Source organism: Ischnura elegans, chromosome 9 (assembly GCF_921293095.1).
Source record: "Ischnura elegans chromosome 9, ioIscEleg1.1, whole genome shotgun sequence".
In the NCBI taxonomy this organism is placed as follows: Eukaryota; Metazoa; Arthropoda; class Insecta; order Odonata; family Coenagrionidae; genus Ischnura; species Ischnura elegans.
In genome coordinates, this window is record NC_060254.1 from 54,419,308 (window position 1) to 54,426,173 (window position 6,866).

The window sequence follows — 6,866 nt, forward strand, 5'->3', positions numbered from 1 at the left end:
AGTCTCCCAAAGGCGTTCAAAATTCATGATTTCTCGTAAAGCTCACTTCGCCTCCGCATGCCTTGGTTCCCGCCTCAGTGAGCATCCGCTAATAATAATTAATCATTTCAAGGGTTTTAAGTTTTTTTTATAAATCTGGTGTAGCAATTTTTAATGACGCAGCAATGTCCTAGTTATTTCAGAAAGGGCCTTGAATTGCTTTCACGAAAGATTTTCGACCCCATCTCCGTGGCCATGGTGTTAGGCCTTGGACTGGGTCGAGTTTATTATTATTGCATCAAGCCCCATAGGCGAAAAGCTAAAGCAGAACTAAAGACTACTTATAGGGGCTCACGAGAAAGTCCATTAAAAGCTTACTTTATACTTTATACGGGAGGCAAACAGTGGCCAAATTTAATTCTTGTCTCCCAACTGGAGTGGATCTCCTGGACAAAACTGTCACAAAGGAGAGCCAGGCACCGACATGCTGCCATTAATAGAGTAGTTTCCTTCATCAGAGAAAACGAAATGCATTGATTGTGATTCATTACCCACCATTAGTGTATTCAAAATATACACATCATTTGGTTTTAGAAATCCCAGTTTAGACGAATATCAATGGCCAATTTTAACCTCATTTGAAATAGGCCAGATTGGCGCCCATGCCATGCCACTCCACGTGACGTCACAGGGACCTAGTTTCTATTCGATTCTATAGGATTTTTACATCGTCTGAGATTACCAATGCATGCATGAGGTACAGAGCTCAGGGAAACATCTCTTAATAATCACCTAATAAAATTGCCTATGGTCGGAAAGTTGCCTTCGTTTGACAGGGTATTAATAATCCTTATTTAAGCCGAGAGCTACCAGCTAGCAGGGTACTCTGCTAATTGCTTGCAGCCTGCATCGCAGCGGCGCTCATAGCCTTGCACCAAAGCGGCATCACACGGCAGCTGCCAGACGTCACACGGGCTTTTCCCAGCATTTCTATTTAGCCGCCGCGTTTTCGCGCGCTTGAAATTTTTCACTTTCCATTTAATTGCGAAAAATAGATATCGTCATGTTAAAATCTAAGAGCGTGAAATGCGTACTCCAGGAGTAATAATCTTTCCATTTGAGCAATAAAAAAATAATAGGAAACCACCCTATTACATATCCCCCAAAGTCCCCAAAACATTTCTCGCGATTGGGCCACGATTATCGCAATTGGGTCATGATAAGCAACAAAGCAACAACCGGTAGCTCAGCAAGGTCAATCAGGCTGCAGAGCACACAAGTAGGCAGTGCTATTATCATTTGTTTATGTATTCCATACGTTTGCAACAGAGTATTTGCGAGGTTAAAATAGGCTCGCGGGGTTAAAGCATTGAGAGGCTATAAATGCGACAGTTCATTCACAGGCAGTCTTTTCTTTGTTTCTCTCTTGAAAGTGCAAGAATGTGGTGAAACTGCTTGGGAAAAAATATCGTGCAAATGTATCGTCTATTTTTTCAGCTCCATAAACAGTTGCGGATCTGAATAATATATTTTTAAGCCCTATTTGATGTAAAATCAAAAATTTACTGCCCTATTAAAGTTTAATTTTCCGTCAAATAAGCCTTAAAAATATATTATTCAGATCCATAACTGTTCATGGAGCTGAAAAAATAGACTGTACTTTTCCACGATATTTTTTCCCTACATCCTTGCATTTTCAAGTGACAAACGAGCTACAGACTATTTTCTCAGGGTAATGGAATTTCGCTAACAAGGAAGTTGGGGTGGCCGAGGTTATCTGAACCACTATTCATGGGCATGGAAAATGCCGTAAAGAAAAACATTTTGGTCTTTTTAAGGACTGTTGATATGCCAGATGGCTTGAGAGGCAGAGGAAAGACTAGTGTATGGAAAAGGCTGCGCAGAGAATGTTTGAAAAGAAGGGTTGAAGAAGGCGGCCTTCAGACAGAAGCCCCACCATTTCTCACTTCCCCGACCTTTACTCCCTTCCCCCCCAACCCCCATCCCACAATTTTTATTCAACTAATACCTTCCTCACCCCACCCTCCCCGAACCGGTGTTTAAGGTGTTTAAAGGCCGTTTTACACGGGGCACATACTTGCACAAGCTGACATGTTCATGAAGGCGCAGTCGAAATTGCGTCTTGTAAAGCGGTGAATTGCTAGAAGACATGTGAGAATGCGTGGACGTGAGATGGCAAAATAGCCCCTGTTCTAATTTCGTTCATGCATTCGCGCAATTCCATGCTACTTTAGAAATTAATGCAGTTCTAACCTGCGCAATGCCGTGCCCCGTGTAAAACAGCCTTAAGAGCATAGAAAGCTCATTAGATAATTTATGCGTTTTTGAAAAAGTCCCCAGTTATCAAGATGCTCAACTTAATAAACTCATGTGTAGGTTCTAAAAAATCGAAAAATGTGCATATGGGACTCGTTTCTTTTTCCCGAGAGAGTGGCAACCCTGCCCTTCCAACTTTTCCTCAATCCTCACCTTCCCAGCTACTTTCTTGATCAGCCCTTAACCTATATTAAGTGCATAATTATTATGCAATATGCACGTGACGTGTTAGGGTGAGTAACAGAAATAAAAAAATCAAAGTATTCACAGGTCTATAAAACACTCAGTAGAATTTAACATCTACATAATACCCTGCGAGCCACCTCAAGGGTGTTTTAAGTGTGTTCGAAAAATCCACGGATATCAAGATGCTCAAAATTATTAAATCCATATATAAGTTTACAAAGTAGAAAATGTGCATACACACTCCGTTTCTTTTTCGCATTCAAAGTTTTAGCGTTAACCTTCGGACTTCGGAGCCCTCCGAACAAACATGCTGTCGAGTATTATATTATACCTGACAGCTTAAACTATCTTGTCCTTTGAAATTTATACAACTCCATAGAGGAAGAAAATGTTTTGGTTGCTCAAGTGGTAGAACACCTCGCGCGAATCCGCGAGATTCGGGTTCGAATACCGGTCAATGAAGATGATGTTCCCTGCTTGGAAATTACACTCATTTGGAAAGTACACTTTCATGTTGATTTCCCTAAAGTACGCCACAGGGAAGTTCGCCGTTTACTTCTCGAAATAAAGTATTATTACAGCAGTGTGTGTAAATAGCAGTAAGAATGAATCCTAGGTGTAAAGAAATATATTAAGCTCATAACATAATTACAGTGTATTTAAAAAAATATCGAAGAAAACAAGACGTTAAACCAAATACACCAACATGGAGGTTCTTATGACTCAGAAAATATGCACCTGTGCTTCGTGTATATTTCTTGAGAGGGTGGCCACCCTGTCCTTCCAACTTTCCCGTGAACCTCACCTCCTCACCCTCAGGAATCCATAAAATGCTTATTTGCGATGCAAGATACCTGTTGGGGGTTCAAGCGAATAGTGGCTGTTAAAATATCCTCCCAGAGGAAATGCCAACGTCATGCATTCGATACGCATTGTAACTGTATTATAAAAGATTATTCAGTTAGTTTTTACATTACTTATCATAGGAAAACAGTCTCCTACCAATAGATCCAGGGTGGACCTTTGTTCTATCTCGATTCCTGGTACAGGCGAATTTTTCCCATGGCAATTTGAACTTCACCGCATATCACGCGGTAAGACTTAACTTAAATGTATACTCATTGTCAGTGAGTATTAATGGAGTATGAATTACTGAGTCAGGTCCTAAGGGCGTATACATATTGCGGACGCGTTCTTTGCCTATCCTGATCTGTATTCAATGCCATTAAAGCGTGGAAAGAACTTAAATGTTTCTTATATTCTCGCGTATAACTATAAAAATAATTATAGAATCAGGGTCAGCTATCTACGAAAATACACGTAGTCCGTAGTAATTGGAGGAGGGGTGGTTACGGGGTTCCTTATTGAAAAGATACGGTCTAAACTGAATCTCCTTCTAATAACCCCGTAAACCCCTCTCGTAAAATCCCAAGAAATATTTTTTCTGGCTACGTTATTGAATTTCGATAATAATTATCGGCCCTTGACTTTAAATAAACTAAAAAATATGTATTTTTAGAGTTACTTTCTACGTCACTGTGTCTTTCCAGTCCTTATTCGACGGCATAATCGTACAAGTCCCAGTTCATTCCATAACCAATCAACCATTCCAACCATTACCCATAAGCTAAGCTTTCCTTTCTCGCCAATGGTTGCAGCATTTTTCGTTCATATTTTTTCTTAAATTTTTTTTCTTTTCGCCACTCATATTCTTTTAGTATTCTTCATTACATAAGTTTCTTCATTATCTTGTTGTCAATGACATCTTGAACAGATTCATTTTGTTTCAATATTCCCGAATTCGAATTTAGTGGTATTTTTGAGACTAAATTATTCATGTTCCCTGACTTTTTCACACCCTCCTTTCGATCAGTAAGTAACCATATTTTTTAAGAATACAATTCCATTTCATACAATATTACTTTTAAGATATATTAAATATCTTTTTAAACTTATTTCTTTACAACAGATGTGTAAAAAAACTGAATTTCAAACTTAATTTCAAACAAGTAAAAGTCAAAATATGATGTCAAAAGTTTAATTGACACATCAAACAAAAGGTATTCAGTATAAATAAATAAAACACAGTAGCTTATTTGTATTTGCTGACCTATTTACGATTAAAAAAGGTAAATTTTAAAGGTAAATATCGTCGAATGAAAATGGTTTTAAATGGAACAAAAGTATTTTTATAATTGAGTTATGAAAGTTAATTTTATGCATCTTTCCGTGTCAATGATGCCATGCATCAAGCAGCCACCTATCGCGGTCGTTTATTTTGTGTTGCCCTTTCTGACATTAATTTTTTTCTGACATCACAGACGATATTTTAAAGGAGATGAAATATATCAGTCTGGAAGGGTAATCATGTAGGAGAACAGATTAGAGGTCTGCGTCAAAGCAGTATTAGGACTTAAGCCCTATGATGATGAGGGAACATAGTCCCCTATTTCCCAGACCCATTTCAAATCCCCTGACTATTCCCTGATTTCAACGACCGGTAGCAACGTCGCTGAAGCAATAAGATAAGCGACAATCGCGTTAACAGTATTATGAATTAAAAAAAACATTGCCGAAGAATGTATTGAAAGAAGAATTCCATCACATACGTTCAATAGTTAGGGAGTTCGGAGTTCTACATGGATATTGAGTTGAACCACTGACAAACCTAAAAGGAAATACTGTTGAAATCTTCTCGGTTTTTCGACCGGGTGAGTTGCTTGTAGGCCGGCGTGTCGATAGCTACCTCTGCCATCGTCCTCAGGGCATGAAATATCGAAAGCTATCGAAATGTCACATTGGCCTACAAGCAACCCACCCGGTCGAAAACCCGAGAAAATTTCACCAGTATCATACACCGGGAAAGAACAAAATCATAAAAGGGAACCCGGGCAGAATGGGGTATCAATTTCCAAACATTAAAAAAACAGGCACATAAAGGTTTATGAAAGTTACCTCACACATTTAATAGGCATTTTGAAATATATTGAACACAAAAATACAACAATACAGTGGGAAAATATCTTAAATATATTTTTTTCTCAAAATCAAAAAAATTGTGTAATTTTCTCCGCTCTGCCCCAGGTATGGGGCGGAGTGGGGTGGTGTGAAAATGAAATACAAAAACAAATTAAATATGAGACACAAAAGAAAAACTCAAATTATAGGTTCTTGTCTTTTAATTGAAATGAATTTTTAGGTGCAGTACACTTTTACTTAGTCTCTGTTGAAGCCTTATCACAAAATTCACTCACAAGTACAGAATCATCAGCTTAGCTATCTACTCCTGCACTCGAGTTGTGAGCCAATTTCTTACAAATGGAACAAGCGACTCAGCCTTCAACTGATTTTTAATGAAAATCGCTGCTGTGTAAACATAGTGTTGTCTCTTCCCATCCCATCATTCTTTTTCGATTTTTTCTTACTTCCCGCTTCCGCCCAACCCGTTCTGCCCCAAAAACACGTTTACGCTTACCTAATATCTGACGCCCGAAAATAACGCTTATTCAGACGTTCAATTATACGAAACCAGAGTCCTCTGGATGGCAGTTCTCTACACTATTCCTTCATAGGGCTCAACTTTGTAGTGTATTATCAACAATCCAGAGGACTCTGTACGAAACTAACGATAATTAGACGTACTTCAAAAACATACCAAGAATTACTGTTATTTAGAGCTTGAATATGACTTATCACTGATACAAAATCTTCCGAAGTAAGAAAAAACTGCTAAAATCCACACAACTCACAGTTCATATATAAAAACTCAATTAACTAAACCAACGTGGATGCAGAAGATGAGCAAAAACGGGTTAATCTATTTCTAACACTCTGATAGTTGGCAGCATCTCAGTCGCAAAAAAACCCAAACCCCATTCTGCCCCGTAACCCGTTCTACCCCTTGTTCCCCTATTAGAAAATATTGAAGCTTCAATTCATCCCCATACAAATCTAAAATTGTCATATCTTTATCTCTCCCTTAGTGATATGCCAACAAATCCGTGATTAGCGCCCTCATCGATTCAAACACTGAGCACATTAAAAATTAATTATAAAACGAGCTACCAAAATTTCCATGCAGCAAGTAAAACAAGGATTCATGATCAAATAATATACGATTTAATATCACATTACACACCCAAGCAAATTCTACGTCTATGTTCCATATCTGAGGGTGATAAACATCTGCACAAGGGCGGATTCAGCATGAAATTTGAGGGGTGGGGGTAATGACCTGGGTCTAGGGAGTATGGAATATTACCCTAAAGAGAGGGATTATCTCCCGTGTAATTTTTTTTGCCGGTAGAGTTACGCCCAAGGGGACTGCATGGAGAAAGCCCAATTCCATCCCACAGAAGGTTGAT